Source organism: Rhagoletis zephyria, unplaced genomic scaffold, assembly GCF_001687245.7.
Source record: "Rhagoletis zephyria isolate East Lansing unplaced genomic scaffold, Rhagoletis_zephyria_1.1 Rzeph_scaffold_00069, whole genome shotgun sequence".
Classification (NCBI taxonomy): domain Eukaryota; kingdom Metazoa; phylum Arthropoda; class Insecta; order Diptera; family Tephritidae; genus Rhagoletis; species Rhagoletis zephyria.
Genome location: NW_016157153.1, coordinates 302,755 through 321,811, shown reverse-complemented (window position 1 = coordinate 321,811; position 19,057 = coordinate 302,755). Strand labels below are relative to the sequence as shown.

The window sequence follows — 19,057 nt, the reverse complement described above, 5'->3', positions numbered from 1 at the left end:
CTCTAAGGTTACACCCCACTGCGGCATTGGAAGGCGGTCCGTAGGGACACGAATTTCGATACGATACGATATCATATCGATAATTTTGGCATTCGATACCGATATTTTCTACTCGATAGTTTTAAAACGATATTTTTTGGAAACGAGTACCAGAACCCTAGTATCGTATCGAATGTCGAAACGCTTGAAAAATTATATGAAATATATTGGTTTGAAAATATGACAAAATTTACAAACAAATTTATTGACAGTTGCATTACATGCAAGATTTCTAAATCACACTCTGGAAAGTTACAAGCTGAGCTTCACCCTATACCAAAAGTTCCAATACCTTGGCATACAGTACATATAGATGCCACAGGGAAGCTTAGTGGGAAAAATGATAAGAAAGAGTATGTGTTTGTATTGGTTGATGCATTCACGAAGTTTGTGACTTTATACCACACTTCGCACATCGATACTGCCAGTAGTATTCGTGCCGTGAATTATTCTGTTTCATTATTTGGTGCTCCTGTTCGTATCATAGCGGATCAGGGAAGATGTTTTGCTAGCTCGGAGTTCCGTGAATTTTGTAAAATGCATGGAATTAACCTTCACTTAATAGCAACAGGTAGTTCAAGGTCCAATGGACAAGTTGAACGCGTAATGAGTACGTTAAAGAATATGCTTACGGCTGTTGAAACCAGTAAGGAGAGTTCATGGCAAGATGCACTCCTTGACGTACAGTTAGCTCTGAATTGCACCGTTAATCGTGTCACAAAATCTAGTCCTCTTGAGTTGATGATTGGTAAAGTTGCTAGACCCCTTGACCTTAATTTATTTGATGGGACTGAGCAAAACGTTGATATTGACGCATTGAGACAAGCGGCCAAAGCCAATATTGAAAAGAGTGCTAAATATAACAAAACTAAATTTGATCAAAGTAAAGCTAAAATTGACAAGTTTGCTCTTGGTGACTTCGTTATGCTTCAGAATGAGGAACGAAATCAAACAAAACTAGACCCTAAATATAAAGGACCATTTAGAATTATTGAAATTTTAGATGGTGACAGATATGTAATTTCCAATACTAGCTCCAAAAGAACTTATAAATACGCTCATGACCGGTTACGCAAAATGCCTGACGGTGAAGTTGATTTTAATGTTGTTAATGCTGAGTAAAGAATGATTTTTATACTAAATTTTAGCTTAATATATTATTTTTACACATGTATTCAGTTTTGAGTTAAATTGATTTAATGAATTCATACTTTCAATGCATAAACTTAGTTTCATATCATTTTTGTAACCATAAAATTTAATAAACCTGTAGGTGAATTAATAAAAAAAAAGAATAAAAATAATAAAAATGGTAATATCGGATGAATTGCTTTGTTGGGCCAGGATTGGTCGAGTACGTGAATCACACGAGGACATGTGACTTGTCCGAATGGCCGTGTCGGAGATATGATGTATGTATATGCCAAGCAATGATGTATTGCTTGAGCGAAACAAAGGTGGTACACTTGGTTAGAAAAGCACTTGTTTAGAAAAACACTTGATTAAGAAAACACTTGCTTAAAGAATAAAACTTGGTAGGCTACGCGAAGCCAAATATAAAAAGTAGGCTTTTGATTAGAACGAAGGAAAATGAGTTTTGAGAATAGAGTTGGTTTTGTGAAACAAAAGGTGAACGTTGGTTGAAAGGAGTGTAGCCACTAGCGAATCGCTGCATATACGCGTAAACGATAAACGAGAATTATGGAGAACCCGACATGTATTTAATATATGCTTTGAAATTTGTTAATTTCCAAGAGACAAGAGAGCCATAATAAAGATAAATAATGCCCGCGGGCTTTATTTCATTTTTTAAGAAATGAAGCCCGCTGGCGTTATTGCCATATCGAAAGCGAAATAATGCCCACCGGCAAATGGCAATAAAGCCCGCGGGCTAAATTTCTTTTTCGAAAAGGCAATACCGCCCGCGGGCTTTGTTTCTTTGTTTTAGGAAATAAAGCCCAGGGCTCAATTTTCCAAAAAAAAGAGAAGTAAAGCCCATGAGCGATATTTCTATTTCGAAGGGGAAATAACGCCCGCCAATGAAAGGCAATAAAGCCCGCGGGCTTTATTTCCTTTGCGAAAGAGCAATAATAGCCGCGGGCTTTATTTCCAAAAGAAAAGGAAATAACGTCCGCTTGATTTATTTCATAAAAAAGGAAATAAAGCCCCTGAGTAGTATTTTCTCTGGCTTTATTTTACTGAAACATTCCAATTATGTATATAGGCATACATTTGCATAAAATGACACGTATTTTAAACGAATTGCTCTCTATTTTTGCATACAGTGTAGTTCTGCGTTAAATTCCCTTCTGCAGTATACGCAGCGCAATAGGAATTTTCATAAAAGATGCCCCAATATGAATAGAGTCTGCAAGTTCTTTGACATCGCATAGCGTAGATTTGCGTGAAAAACTGGTTTTTCTGTGTTTCAGGAGCTGTATGTCGTGGTGTATGTGAGACGCGTTGCAGTGCAGCTTGTAGGCTATGCGACCGTATAAGAAATGCAATCGCTCCTCGATTGGTAGAAAGCCGCCTTCGGCCAATAGATTTTTTGTTGGAGCTGATCTGAACGCTCTAAGGTTACACCCCACTGCGGCATTGGAAGGCGGTCCGTAGGGACACGAATTTCGATACGATACGATATCATATCGATATTTTTGGCATTCGATACCGATATTTTCTACTCGATAGTTTTAAAACGATATTTTTTGGAATCGAGTACCAGAACCCTAGTATCGTATCGAATGTCATAAACTCACATTCCAACACTGAGGGAAAAAAATTTTAGAAAAAAAAAGGTGCTAAATTGAAAAAATACGCATATGAAAGAGCACCAACCCTACTCGTTTTAAATTTGAGTATATACGTTATAAAATATGTGGTTGTGAAGTGCACAGACGCTTTTTCGTAATTAATTGCTAATCCGTAATCGATTTTGCTTTGTATGGTTAGTTGAGTGATACTGATTAAAGTCTCAGTTCAGTACAATGTTACTTAAAACAATGTTTGTTATCAAACGTAACTCCTAGTATGTTTAAAGAATCCACATTAGGAATAGTGCAGTTATGGTGTCTTTGGTTATTTGATGCAGTTAAGATTTCTGCAAACATGCAAATGCTTGCATTTCTCAAGTGAAATGATAGCACCTGAATGTTGCGCACAACTTTCGATCGCAGTTAATGCATTATTAAAGTCATTTTGAATGCCGGATGTGTTCTTGTTGTTAGATATTAAGAACAAATCGTCGGCATATAAGCAATGTCTAATATTATTTTGTTGACTAATCAGTCGGCTAACATCTTCAAACGCTATTAGGAAAAGGAACAGTCCAGCGCCTTCGCCTTGGTATGCAGGCTTTATCGGAGATACAGCCGCTAAATGTAAACGTAGAATACGTGGTATGGTTAAGAGCATATCCAAGTCAAAAACGAAAGCACACACTAAGAGGAAAATATCGATACTAAAAGCGATAATAATATCGATAGAAAAATCGATAAAAACATCGATGAAAATATCGATAATAATATCGATAGCAAAATCGGTAGCAAAAGCGATAGAAATATCGAAAACAAAATCGGATACAAAATCTGTTTAAACACAAGTTGTATACACTTTTCCAATGTTCACGAATGTATTTATTATTCCATGTACAATTCACTTTATTCGTGTTATCATTAATTCAAAATGTAAAAAAAGATTTAATGTATAAATTAAAGATTAAGTAAACACCGATGTAAACTAGGGATGTGTGTATCGAATCGGCAAAGCAGCCCTAAAGGCCCCTACACACGATACATCCTGGGCCGCCATGCACTTGCGCAGTCATTATTTAAAGAACGTCTCGAAGGTCGGACAAGGATCGAATCGCGGAGGCGAGTAGGGATCTCGCTCTTTTCTTTTGGAAGCGCGCCGTCTCGATGCCTCGGTCCGTATGTCGCCTACACTTCGTTTACGAGAAGGGGTTCGGGCGAACCGTACGGAGCGTGGCTGTGCGGATGTGTTCCGGTCTTGTGTCGACCGCTGTGGCGTACGACTCTTTTTCGCGTTTAATGGGGTTCGGCTTCTGCTAGTAGGGTACGGCTCTTGCTCTCCTGCCGCGGGGAGCGGCTTCGACTCGTCCGTCGTGGAGTCTGGTATCGNGAAGGGGTTCGGGCGAACCGTACGGAGCGTGGCTGTGCGGATGTGTTCCGGTCTTGTGTCGACCGCTGTGGCGTACGACTCTTTTTCGCGTTTAATGGGGTTCGGCTTCTGCTAGTAGGGTACGGCTCTTGCTCTCCTGCCGCGGGGAGCGGCTTCGACTCGTCCGTCGTGGAGTCTGGTATCGGCTTCCGCGCCGCGGGGAGCGGCTTCTGCTTACTCGCCGCGGGGTGCGGCTTTTGCTCACGCGCTGCAAGGAGCGGCTTCTACTTTCGCGCCGGTGTCGGGGAACGAGAGTGCGAAGATCGGGCATGGGAATGCCTAATGTTACGCGAGGTGGCCTGGTCGTAATCACGACGTCTGGCCTGTGCAGCTCGGGTCTGTCGATCACTGGGCCTACCTTCCTCGACGTGGAGAATGGTGTGATGGGCGAGACCGCATCTTTGGCAGCCATGCCGCGAGTTACAGCAGCCGGTGATGTGGGACCGGGCCAAACAATTGCGACAGTAGCCGTGTGCGCGTACCACGTTGTCGGGTTGCCCGGGATACATACCCTTGAAGCCTTTGCAAAACCGCAGTGCGTGTCGGCGATGGCAGATTTGACAGCGGGTGACCTCGGCGTCGGACATGTTAACTGTAAATAGAAAGGGCTTTATTGTTGTTTTAGGTTGGTTGAAAGGCAAAGTGATTGTATAGGAATAATAAAGGGATTTATTAGTTACGACGACGGCAAAACACACAACTTCACAATCGGACGCGTAAGTACGCCCGACTGCGTGCAGACATCTGCGATCCGGACATAGCCATCGGGTCCGCGATGAATTTTGATGATGCGTCGTAACCGCCATTCGTTCGGGGGTAGCGGCTCGTCCTTGATAATCACCATTTGACCTTCTTCGATCCCCTTCTGCGGATGTTTCCATTTATAGCGCTTGTGGAGCTCCTTCAGATATTCATCCTTCCATCTACGGCTAAAATGATGATGTAAAGCCTTCAGCTTTTCCCAGCGGTTGACCAGTGAGATATTTTTGGAGTCGGGTTCGGGAATCGCCGTGAGTGGAGCGCCTCTCAGAAAGTGACCTGGGGTGAGAGCTAAAATATCATTTGGATCATGTGAGAGGGGAGATAAAGGTCGGGAATTCAGAACTGCCTCAATACGGGTTAGAAGCGTGGAGAACTCTTCGAAATTGAATTTATGGTTGCCAGCTACCTTTTTTAAATGGGTTTGAAGCTTTTGACAGCTGACTCCCAAAGGCCGCCCATATGGGGGGGATGAATACCCAGTCAACTCCTTGAGGGGAATATTTTGATAGAATGTCCTTGGAGACTTCTTTCGAAAACTCCAGAAATTCTCTGCTGAGCGCTCAGTGTGCTCCAACGAAGGTTGTGCCGTTGTCGGACATAATCTTACGGGGCAGACCCCTTCGACCGACGAATCTTGCGAAAGCTGCGCGAAATACTTCTGTTGTGAGATTAGCGCACAATTCTAGATGCACAGCCTTGGTCGAGAAGCAAACAAAAACCGCGACATAAAGGTTGCCGTTCTGAGCTGAGACGCTTTAATCTGAAATGGATCTGCGAAGTCTACACCAGTTGTCGAGAAAGGGGTGGACAAACTACAGTGTTCTGGGGGAAGCGCAGCTATGATTTGAGACTGAGCCCGCTGTTTATAAGGCGCACAGACTTTGCAGAGGTGGATACATTTCTTAATCTGCGGCTTCAGCCGGGGAATGTAAAACTTTTGGCGGGCCATGGAGGAAAGTCAGATACAAGCAACAAAATCGGGACTTTTCGGGCACAATTACGGGGTGGCGTTCATTATAACTGAACTCGGATTGAGATAATGGTCCGTTTACCCTCAAGAGACCTTCTTTGTCGAGAGAAGGGTTGAGAGTTAAGGGAGAGCTTTTCTTTGACAAGGGCTTTCTCGCGGATAGTGCGCTTACTTCCTGTGGGTAATATCGTGATTGTGCCAACGAAAGGAGCCTCGTTTTGGCAAACTGAATTTCGACCTGAGACAGGGAATTAGTCGAGATACGGGGAGTATTTCTTCTTTTCGCGAGCCCATGGTTGGGGAACCGAAATACGTAAGCAAGCACGCGCAACGCACGAAGAAAAGATGAAAACCGTTCGAGCACATCGGCTGGCTCTTCTATAGCGATATTGACAACTATGTTTCTTTGCTCGGGAGGCAAAATTGTCGGAACGGTAGTTTTTGGCTAGGCTTCTACGGAGCGTAGAAGCCAATCTGGGCCATTCCACCAGAGAGTGTTGGACGCCAATTCTCGCGGATTACAAGCTCGGGTACCCAAGTCTGCAGGATTTTCATGTGGCGTTATCAACACTGCTCATAATCTGGGACGTCCGGTTAGCGACATACGTCCAGGTGTGAGGCGGTTTTTCTAACCACGCAAGTACAATTTGAGAGTCCGACCAAAGGAACGTATTCTCTAAGTAGAGGTCAAGGTTTTCTCATATGGACTTGACCAACTGGGCGAGCAAGACAGCAAGATCCGTTGTGCGCAGGTAGAGAGCAGCGCAGTATGCCTTTTCTGAGGCTTCGCAGAATCCGTGAAGCTGGAGTCGATGAATGGGTGAAAACTTTACCCATCGAGGGAGATATGAGGTAAATTCTCTAAAATTTGATTCCATTTCTNCATAAAGGTTGCCGTTCTGAGCTGAGACGCTTTAATCTGAAATGGATCTGCGAAGTCTACACCAGTTGTCGAGAAAGGGGTGGACAAACTACAGTGTTCTGGGGGAAGCGCAGCTATGATTTGAGACTGAGCCCGCTGTTTATAAGGCGCACAGACTTTGCAGAGGTGGATACATTTCTTAATCTGCGGCTTCAGCCGGGGAATGTAAAACTTTTGGCGGGCCATGGAGGAAAGTCAGATACAAGCAACAAAATCGGGACTTTTCGGGCACAATTACGGGGTGGCGTTCATTATAACTGAACTCGGATTGAGATAATGGTCCGTTTACCCTCAAGAGACCTTCTTTGTCGAGAGAAGGGTTGAGAGTTAAGGGAGAGCTTTTCTTTGACAAGGGCTTTCTCGCGGATAGTGCGCTTACTTCCTGTGGGTAATATCGTGATTGTGCCAACGAAAGGAGCCTCGTTTTGGCAAACTGAATTTCGACCTGAGACAGGGAATTAGTCGAGATACGGGGAGTATTTCTTCTTTTCGCGAGCCCATGGTTGGGGAACCGAAATACGTAAGCAAGCACGCGCAACGCACGAAGAAAAGATGAAAACCGTTCGAGCACATCGGCTGGCTCTTCTATAGCGATATTGACAACTATGTTTCTTNAGGCTTCTACGGAGCGTAGAAGCCAATCTGGGCCATTCCACCAGAGAGTGTTGGACGCCAATTCTCGCGGATTACAAGCTCGGGTACCCAAGTCTGCAGGATTTTCATGTGGCGTTATCAACACTGCTCATAATCTGGGACGTCCGGTTAGCGACATACGTCCAGGTGTGAGGCGGTTTTTCTAACCACGCAAGTACAATTTGAGAGTCCGACCAAAGGAACGTATTCTCTAAGTAGAGGTCAAGGTTTTCTCATATGGACTTGACCAACTGGGCGAGCAAGACAGCAAGATCCGTTGTGCGTGAAAACTTTACCCATCGAGGGAGATATGAGGTAAATTCTCTAAAATTTGATTCCATTTCANAATGGATCTGCGAAGTCTACACCAGTTGTCGAGAAAGGGGTGGACAAACTACAGTGTTCTGGGGGAAGCGCAGCTATGATTTGAGACTGAGCCCGCTGTTTATAAGGCGCACAGACTTTGCAGAGGTGGATACATTTCTTAATCTGCGGCTTCAGCCGGGGAATGTAAAACTTTTGGCGGGCCATGGAGGAAAGTCAGATACAAGCAACAAAATCGGGACTTTTCGGGCACAATTACGGGGTGGCGTTCATTATAACTGAACTCGGATTGAGATAATGGTCCGTTTACCCTCAAGAGACCTTCTTTGTCGAGAGAAGGGTTGAGAGTTAAGGGAGAGCTTTTCTTTGACAAGGGCTTTCTCGCGGATAGTGCGCTTACTTCCTGTGGGTAATATCGTGATTGTGCCAACGAAAGGAGCCTCGTTTTGGCAAACTGAATTTCGACCTGAGACAGGGAATTAGTCGAGATACGGGGAGTATTTCTTCTTTTCGCGAGCCCATGGTTGGGGAACCGAAATACGTAAGCAAGCACGCGCAACGCACGAAGAAAAGATGAAAACCGTTCGAGCACATCGGCTGGCTCTTCTATAGCGATATTGACAACTATGTTTCTTTGCTATGTTCTGGCTAGGCTTCTANTTCGCGAGCCCATGGTTGGGGAACCGAAATACGTAAGCAAGCACGCGCAACGCACGAAGAAAAGATGAAAACCGTTCGAGCACATCGGCTGGCTCTTCTATAGCGATATTGACAACTATGTTTCTTTGCTCGGGAGGCAAAATTGTCGGAACGGTAGTTTTTGGCTAGGCTTCTACGGAGCGTAGAAGACAATCTGGGCCATTCCACCAGAGAGTGTTGGACGCCAATTCTCGCGGATTACAAGCTCGGGTACCCAAGTCTGCAGGATTTTCATGTGGCGTTATCAACACTGCTCATAATCTGGGACGTCCGGTTAGCGACATACGTCCAGGTGTGAGGCGGTTTTTCTAACCACGCAAGTACAATTTGAGAGTCCGACCAAAGGAACGTATTCTCTAAGTAGAGGTCAAGGTTTTCTCATATGGACTTGACCAACTGGGCGAGCAAGACAGCAAGATCCGTTGTGCGCAGGTAGAGAGCAGCGCAGTATGCCTTTTCTGAGGCTTCGCAGAATCCGTGAAGCTGGAGTCGATGAATGGGTGAAAACTTTACCCATCGAGGGAGATATGAGGTAAATTCTCTAAAATTTGATTCCATTTCACTAGCGATCCTGGCTTGACGACTTAATCCCAATCGGTACCTTCTAGCCATAAAGATTGAAAAAGCAATTTGGCTTGAGTCATAATGGGCGAAAGCCATCCTGCCGGGTCAAACAGTTTTGTGATTGTTGATGAGATTTGCCGCTTCGTGGCAGTCTTTGTAGCCATAATGAGAGCAACTGAGTAGGAAAAGGTATCTGAAAGAGCGTTCCATCTCATACCTAGTGTTTTTGTACTACTGGTACTCTCAAATTTTAGAAAGTCGGAATCAAGGAGATCTGACTTCGGGATTTTTTCCAGAATCTTTGGGTTGTTGGCCGTTATCTTGCGGAGTGGGAATCCAGCACTAGCGAGTGTCTTTATAACTTCTGATAATTTATTCACAGCATCTGGAATTGTATGGCTGCCTGATAAAATATCGTCTACATAAGTGTCTCGCAGAAGCACTTGTTCAGCGAGTGGGAACCTGTTGCGTGAATCCTTAGCCAATTGTTGAAGGGTTCTAATGGCTAGAAATGGAGCGCAGTTTACTCCGAATGTAACCGTTTTCAGCCTGAAGTCTTGAACTTCTGAGTTATGCGGTCTGCGAAAGAGAATTCGCTGGAACTCTTGGTCATCTTGATGAACACGGATTTGTCGGTACATCTTCTCTATATCCCCATTATAAACGAATTGATATAATCGCCACCGTAATATCAGGGCCATTAGATCGGGTTGAAGAGCGGGACCAACGTGCAGGACATCGTTGAGGGAATACCCAGAGCTAGTATTCCTAGAGCCGTTAAAAACAACGCGCACCTTTGTAGTTGTTTTGTCAGGTCTGACTACAGCATGATGTGGCAAATAAAATGAGAAATATTTGCTATCTGAGGCGATTTCTTGTGAGCTGGTTGGTTCCATGTGATCCATCGTAAGATATTCTTCTAAGATCTCGTCGTAAATGGCTTTGAGATTGCCTTTTCGGGCGAGATTTTTCTCCATACTGATCAACTGGCTGTGGGCATAGCTACGGGATTGGCCTAATGCATGCAAGTTTGGGAAACTTGATTTGAAGGGGAGTCTCAACACATATCTACCGTCTGGCCCACGATATGTGGTCCTTTGGTAGTAGTCCTCGCATGCTATATCCTCTTCTGAGATCGGTACAGGGTGGTACAGTTNGAGATATGAGGTAAATTCTCTAAAATTTGATTCCATTTCACTAGCGATCCTGGCTTGACGACTTAATCCCAATCGGTACCTTCTAGCCATAAAGATTGAAAAAGCAATTTGGCTTGAGTCATAATGGGCGAAAGCCATCCTGCCGGGTCAAACAGTTTTGTGATTGTTGATGAGATTTGCCGCTTCGTGGCAGTCTTTGTAGCCATAATGAGAGCAACTGAGTAGGAAAAGGTATCTGAAAGAGCGTTCCATCTCATACCTAGTGTTTTTGTACTACTGGTACTCTCAAATTTTAGAAAGTCGGAATCAAGGAGATCTGACTTCGGGATTTTTTCCAGAATCTTTGGGTTGTTGGCCGTTATCTTGCGGAGTGGGAATCCAGCACTAGCGAGTGTCTTTATAACTTCTGATAATTTATTCACAGCATCTGGAATTGTATGGCTGCCTGATAAAATATCGTCTACATAAGTGTCTCGCAGAAGCACTTGTTCAGCGAGTGGGAACCTGTTGCGTGAATCCTTAGCCAATTGTTGAAGGGTTCTAATGGCAGAAATGGAGTGCAGTTTACTCCGAATGTAACCGTTTTCAGCCTTAAGTCCTGAACTTTTGAGTTATGTGGTCTGCGAAAGAGAATTCGCTGGTACTCTTGGTCATCTTGATGAACACGGATTACACGGGTACATCTTCTCTATATCCCCATTATAAACGAATTGATATAATCGCCACCGTAATATCAGGGACATTAGATCGGGTTGAAGAGCGGGACCAACGTGCAGGATATCGTTGAGGGAATACCCAGAGCTAGTATTCCTAGAGCCGTTAAAAACAACGCGCACCTTTGTAGTTGTTTTGTCAGGTCTGACTACAGCATGATGTGGCAAATAAAATGAGAAATATTTACTATCGGAGGCGATTTCTTGCGATCTGGTTGGTTCCATGTGATCCATCGTAAGATATTCTTCTAAGATCTCGTCGTAAATGGCTTTGAGATTGCCTTTTCGGGCGAGATTTTTCTCCATACTGATCAACTGGCTGTAGGCATAGCTACGGGATTGGCCTAATGCATGCAAGTTTGGGAAACTTGATTTGAAGGGGAGTCTCAACACATATCTACCGTCTGGCCCACGATATGTGGTCCTTTGGTAGTAGTCCTCGCATGCTATATCCTCTTCTGAGATCGGTACAGGGTGGTACAGTTCCTCTTGCTCCCAGAACTGTCTTAGGTGTGTACTAAGGAGTTCGTTAGAAACTTCTTCCACTTGTGTCGAGCACACTGACACTTCACAAGTGATGGGTCCACTTATGATCCATCCAATTATGGTATTTTGCGCGAGCAGGCTTCCACATATGTTGCGATGTATACCACTGAGCATGATCTGAGGGATCAGATCACTGCCGATAATCATATCGATTTGGGCTTGTTGGAAACAGTTGGGGTCTGCCAAGTCCAACATGGCGAATTGATACCAATCGGCGTTTTCAATAGTGAAGGTAGGAAGAAGTCTAGTCAATTGTGGAAGGACGATTGCTTGGGTTTCAATCGACTTTCTATTTTTCGGCGAAACTAATTTCACGGAACAAATACGGCTGGAATTTTGAATTAATTTTCCACCCATTCCGCAAATTTCGTATTGAGCCTTTCGGATGGGGAGTCTTAGACGATTTTGCACTTTCGAGGTGATGAATTTTTTTTGAGAACCTTGGTCGATGAGAGCTCGAACCTTATGCAGTACTCCGAGATGCTCTATTAAGACGAGAGCTGTTGGAAGTAGAGTTTTTCCTTCGTTTACTGTGTGCATGGATTGCACCTGTGGACTATATGTATTGGCGGGTGACTTAGAATTGTTAGTCGCGTTTGTGGGTGTTTGTGATCTGTCATGGTTTCCTTGAGCTGTCGGATTTCGTGTTTCCTTCGGGTTTTGAGTTTTCCTGGATCGCCTTAGTGTTTGGCGGTTGGATGCTTGCGATACATTTTTTTCCTGTTGGCTTTAATCATTATGAGTGGTCACATGGAGTAACGAGTGATGGTTTCTATGGCAAACTGCGCACGTATTTTGACTTGAGCAGTCGCTTCTTAAGTGGAAGAATGAGAAGCAGTTTTCGCACAGCTGATTTTCTCGGACCACCTTATATTTATCACGCACAGACAACTTCTTGAATTCGAAGCAAAATCTAAGGGGATGATTTCCATCGCACATAGGACAAGGGTTCGTCGTGTTGCTTTCAACATAAAAGTTTTGAGTCATAACAGAACTTCGATTCAGAACAAACCCGGGCTTGATTTATTTCATGCCGTGAAGTCGCTCTACTACCTCATATCGTTTTGCAAGAAATTCGTTCATTTGCTCCCAGGTGTGGAGGTCTTTGCGAGAAATAAGGGATTGTTCGCACGAAGATAACGTTTCTTGGTCCCAATTCTCTGTCGGGACGCCTTGAGAATTTAAGACAGACAGAGAATTGTTGATGGAATTTTGAAGTGTCTGTAATGCTTCGCTGTTTTCAAAATGCACTTGGGATAGAGTAAGAAGAGTTTTAATCTGCTTGTCGACCAGGATGCTTTTGTTTTCATATCGGGACTTGAGGGCATTACATGCAAGCGTAAAGTTTTCACCACAAAGACCGAATTGTTTAACCAGGGCTCCGGCTTTTCCGGTTGTTTTGTATCGGAGATGATACAATTTTTGGGCAGGGGTAAGTTTGGGGTGATTAATATAAACTGCCGTGAACATGTCACGGAAGGATGGCCACTCTTCGTAACCTCCGGAGAAAGTTTCGGTGTCACAGGGATGTCCCACATGAGCACATAAAGGTATTTTCCTGCTCCTTTACCGGAAAAGGGGGTTTCTCTGCTAGACGAGACGTTTCGCACATTTGGGCCATCTGCACGTCCATAAGATCCGAAATTTGGGCCTTGACGTTGTGTGCCCGATCCTGGCACAGCTCCATTTTATTCCTGGCTACTAATTTGAACGTTGGGGGTAGTTCGCCATCTGCAGCCAACGATACATTCCGATATGCTCGCTTAACTTCCGCATAGTATTCGTCTATGTCCTCCCGGTAAGATTTCAGCAAGGGTATGGGGAGTGAAGAAAATTTGGTACAGAAATATACCAAATTGTCAGCCTCAAATATGAAAACGCTCATATATGGGTCTTATTCGCGTTCCTTTTGGTTACGTGACGCCGTTACACTCCGCGTTACCTTGTTTGGAACTGCCCCTTGGTTTTCCGAGTGAATATCTATCTCCGGAGTCTTTGGCGCATCAGTTTGGTAAAAAACTCGCCATCTAAGGAGTTCTTTTTTGGGCTTCTTTCGAGAGGCATTATAAAAGAGTTGGAGTGGATACGCGAACGAGAAATCAAACAACGGAATTTGCGGAAATAAGTGAATAGTTTTCTGTTTTATTGAACAAATTTACCGTATGGGAAAGGGTTATCAGTGACGTGTGACAAAATTTGTTTTACAAGAGAAAAAAAAGTTTTTTTTTTCAGGGTGCTAGAAATATACTTGGTTTTCGTTGAGGGGCAGAAAATGAAGAGAAACTAAGCAAACAGTACCGAAACAGTACGTTAAGCACGGGATGTTTAAGGTATTACAGCATCTAATAATAGGGCAAACGCACTTTCGCTTTACACTTTCGACGTAAAATTTGGTTTCCTTTTGCTGGGTAGCTGAAAGGGGTTATTAAACTTTGCTGGGCCGCAAAATTTACCAAATTACCGAAAAATTCGCACTGATTGCGTTAAAACGTTAAAATTTTTCCGCTTGTAAATTTCCTACTGGGCAGCGTAGAACTTTGAGCAAATTTTTCCTACTGGGTATTTTGTATACATATAAGAGGTATATACATAAGTGCTTATAGATATTGGCTTGCGATTCGGGACTGCAAGTTTTCCAACTACTCTCCAATCACAAAATAGTCAATGGTTTTCTTTTGACTACAAGTAAACCAGCTATTGACTAGTTTGTTTTACATAAATTAGTAACTATCAAAAAGAATGTGGTTTAATATCAGCTACTAAAAAACTAGATTCAAACCCATTATTAAAACAAGTAATTTTCGTCTATTAAAATTTATACATATTTTATTTGTATAGAATTCAGTTCAATGTTTTAATATTTTGGTTTCAATGGAACAGATCTATTAGTTCTTTGCACTGCGTTGAAAATAAAAAAACAAAAAAGCGTTTGATGAATTCATTACATGGTATGTTGCATTTACTTTAAAAACTTTAACGAAAAATAAAAAATTAGCTGTAGTTTTCAGATCCTTAAGCCTACTCTGCATCAAAATAAGTTGGGTTTTAAAACTTCACACCCAAAAATTTTCTTATCATTCTGATTCAAAAGTTTGAAATTTCGATTATTATTTGTAGAGTTTTTAAACAAAGTTTCAATTTCTTTGTATCATACTAGAAAAATTGATTTATATGGTTTTAATTTAAGCATGAAATATCAGGTAATATAACAAATTAGTAAAAGTTTTGGGGGTGAAAAAATTCAAGAGTATTACAAAAAGTTGGTTTTTTGGAACTATTTTCCGTCTCTGTACTCATACGTTAGTATCAAATGTTAGTATACACCTAATTGTAATATAATATTCACAATTATTTTCAGGGAAATATTTTTTCATTAATCATTTAAGAAAATATAGTTCATTCTGTAATACAAACCCTATAAATCAAAGTTTCACATTTTATATAAAGTACACATAAATTCAAAAATTGTTCATCAAAAATTTCAACTTTTTATTCACAATTTCTACAAAGTTTTCCAGTATGCAGTTTTGTAGCCTATTCAATTTAGTAAAACAAAGTGCAAGTTTCAAGTCGCTCAAAATTACCGTTGACTTTTTTTGAGAATTTTTTATGTGAAGGGTGTTGCGGGTTTCTTCCGTATAAAAATAAATTGTAATTTTTCCCTATATGAAAGCAAATGCAACAAAAAAAATCAACGGAAACTTATAGCGACTTGAAAATCGCACTTAGATTTACTAAATTGAATGGGCTACAAAACTGCATACTCGAGAACTTTGTAGAAATTTTGAATAAAAAGTTGAATTTTTTGATGAACATTTTTTGAATTCTTGANAGCGACTTGAAAATCGCACTTAGATTTACTAAATTGAATGGGCTACAAAACTGCATACTCGAGAACTTTGTAGAAATTGTGAATAAAAAGTTGAATTTTTTGATGAACATTTTTTGAATTCTTGAGAACTTTATATAAAGTGTGATACTTTGATTTATAGAGTTTGTATTACAGAATGAACTATATTTTCTTAAATGATTAATGAAAAAATATTTCCCTGAAAATAATTGTGAATATTACATTACAACTAGGTTTGATACTGATCGTACATATATAGCTCATACACATTTTGACTAGGTTTGACTATTTTTTGTTATTTTATTTATGTTCATAATTTTTTTTTTAAGTATATGTAGCTCATTGTCTAACGAAGACTACATATATAAATTGAAATTTCAAACTTGGTACAAAAATGTCAATCTTTTTATCACAGTTCTAAGGTTTTTAATTAGAGGTTCTAGAAACATTTTTGGTACCCTATAAAAGATTATTAAATATAAGTAAAGCAAAGTACACCTTCCAAGTTGCTTAAAATCCCCTTGATTTTGTATACTTTTTATGGAAGAAAGTTCCTAACACTGTAAGCTAAAAAAAATATAAAAAAATCAACGGGATTTTAAGCAACTTAAAAGGTGTACTTTGCTTTACTTATATTTAATAAGCTTTTATAGCGTACCAAAAATGTTTCTAGAAACTCTAATTAAAAACCTTAGAATTGTGATAAAAAGCTTGTGACATTTTTGTACCAAGTTTGAAATTTTAATTTATATACATATGTAGTCTTCGTTAGACCATGAGCTATATTAAAAAAAAAATTATGAACATTAATAAAATAACAAAAAATAGTCAAAGCTTGTCAAAATGTTTATCTGCTGTCTTTTACCGCGGGCTGCAAATGGCTTTTTGAACTCTGACTTTGTGAAAATATCGTTTCTTTATAACTTGTATTGCAGTACGGAGTTCCTGGGTTGGGTCAGGACTAGGGATGTCAGTGGCAAAAATACATCGATGTTATTCCTCGCATCGATGCATCGAAACTTCCATCGATATTTGTCGATGCATCGGAGGGCGTACATCGATGCATCGATACGCATAGAGTTTTCCTCCACTATGAAAATAAAACATTAAGAACCTTTTTCGGCATGTAGTAGTTTTATAGCTCTTAAAATTTTAGTATAAAAAAGCGCAAGTCAGCCAAAGAAAAAATATTAAAAATTAAAGCAGTTGAAACTTGCACTTTATTTTACTAACATTTTATGAGCTATAAACTGCATCTTCCTCTCTATGAACTTCAGACAAAGCGATGTTCGGCCATTCGATGTACTTGAGATGTCAGTTTACAGAAAACATCGATGCATCGACATATTTATACATCGCGTGGAAAATTTTCGATGCATCGAAGCAAAACATCGATATTTTCGATGCATCGAAGGTTTTTCGGCATCCCTAGTCAGGACTATCGATCGCAGCTGTAAAATAGATACGAATACACATTTTTGGCATGATAACGTCAGTGCTGATTACATTATTCAATTTTTTTTGTTAACTTTCCCTTCGTTAGCTCCTTCAGCGCTTTGATCTGTTAAAGACATGAAAAAAGTTAAATATTTCATATATAATAAACTGTAAATATATCTTACAAAAATTGGTCTGCTTGCTCCGCATATTTTTTCGTCGATTTCTTTCAAATCCTCCAATGACTTCAAAGGAAAATATTTAAGCACATCATCAGAAATAGATTCCTGTATATAAGCCGCTTTAGTAATATATTATGTTCCGCAAACGTCCGCATAATAATTTTATTTTGACCTTCCACAATACCTAAATGAATAGGCTAGATACAGAGTATTGTGCGAAACAAAAGGAAAGTTAATTAAGTACAATTTTTTATAATGGTATAATTAGTTCTGCAAGAAAGCCTAATGGCATTCGAATTTCAAGGTTTTTGCAAAAGTTAGAAAAATTCGGCAAAGTTTTCACTTTCTTTCATATTTTTTAGAAAAAATTAGAGTAACTATAAAAATTAGCTACTTAATATTTGCCTTTATTACCCTGAAAGAAAGTCAATTCATATAGTGACTCAAACAAGTGTCACGTGTTGATTTTATTTTAATATTTACAATGTTTTTCAAGTTAAAATTGGTTTTTATTTTTTATTTTTAATATTGTTTATGCTTTAACCAAACCCATGTAAATCAAATATTCAAAATTTATGCAGAATTTAAAAAATTGTGTTAATTTGATGAATTTTTCTGCATTCTGCATAAAATTTTAATCTTTGATTTACGTGGGTTTGGTTTAAGCTTGAACAACATTAATACTATGAAATAAAACCCAATTTTAACATGCAAAACATTGTAAATATTAAAATCAAATCAACACGTGAATGGGGTGTTTTGAGAGAATGATGTTTTGTTGACGTAACTAAACTCATTTCTCAGTGTATACTCAATTATTATTAGAAACTTACCTTTAAGTTCCTGTATTTCCGAATGCAGGTTTTTCATATTTTTGCAATTTTCGCATGATTTTGAATCTAAAAAGATGTAAATATATATACTATATTATTTGATCTAATATACTGTACATATGCTTATGAAAAATGTTACCAAAAAGCCAAAAGCAATACTACGTACCCCTTCCTGGAAGATTTTCATCCACTGCAGCGTTCATCCGAATTAATTACAACGCTTTTATCAACTTGCAATGTTGTGAGTCCAGAAACTTTCAATGTTGTGGATCCAGAAACTTTCAATGTTGTGTGTCCGACACCAAAGCAAAGCTTTGGAAAGTTCCTATAAAAAAGCATAGTGTATAGGGCGACAGCTGTAGTGAATAGGGCGAGGTAGATGACATCTAGATGTCGCCCTATGTACTACGTTTGCTACAGCGGAAATAGACGACACGCCATTTCTTTAAATAAAATTAATTGGTGCTCGTTTGTATGTACATACATATGTAAATGCATGTGTGTGCACCTTTCTATTAATATCGTTGAATTATTTTAATATCTATTGCAAAATTTTATTCAGACAGGACTAAAAAGTAGAAAATAAATAATATAAAAAAAACTTTTTAATATACAACGCTTTTATAAATGGACTAAAAAGTAGAAAATAATATTTCTCAGTCCCATAGAATTTATTTTGATAACTTTTGATTTTGAAATTTTAGCAAAAGTCATTATAAACAATCTATGAAATTGAAAATGAAAAGCGTGGGGCGCATGTAATTAATGAATTAGTAGCTCTAGAAGAAATTTTATTTTTTAACAATCGTAATAAGACCTTTCTCACCACTCCAAGATCTACGAGGTGCATGGGGTCCAGTGGAACTTGATCAATCATATTTATATTCAAGTTTTCGAAAGGAACTTTGTTTAGTATAACATTTTTTTGTGGTGATGAGGGTACTTTCTACATTCAAAGTCAGCATTAGTTATAAGCTCGACACACTGAACAGAATATGTCAACACATTATTTATTTTTCGTGCAACTTGTATACATTTAGAGCATCCATGGGACGACGTGTAGCTGGGTATTCCACAAACAAATGCTTTGGCTGGTGCATGATAAATGATTGCTCTGATTTTAATTTCGATTAATTTATTTCGAACCACCAAACCGTTCTCTAACAAAATTTTAAGTTCGGTAACCACATCAGATATAAAATTTTTAATACAATCCGGTTTGGTTTTACCCAGATACACACCAACAG

The 19,057-nt window shown here is 40.1% G+C and overlaps 1 protein-coding gene and 1 long non-coding RNA gene across 2 annotated transcripts in view; one reads left to right on the top strand and one right to left on the bottom strand.

Moving 5' to 3' along the window:
- LOC108371518 (dmX-like protein 2) overlaps positions 1-19,057 on the top strand; it is a 335,739-nt gene that overhangs the window by 239,409 nt on the left and 77,273 nt on the right. The window lies entirely within an intron of this gene.
- On the bottom strand, positions 16,834-17,996 carry LOC108371547 (uncharacterized). The gene is made up of 4 exons (XR_001848764.1): positions 17,977-17,996; positions 17,811-17,876; positions 16,981-17,161; positions 16,834-16,919 (listed from the first exon to the last, which is right to left on the bottom strand). It is a non-coding gene; the product is annotated as an uncharacterized LOC108371547 (long non-coding RNA).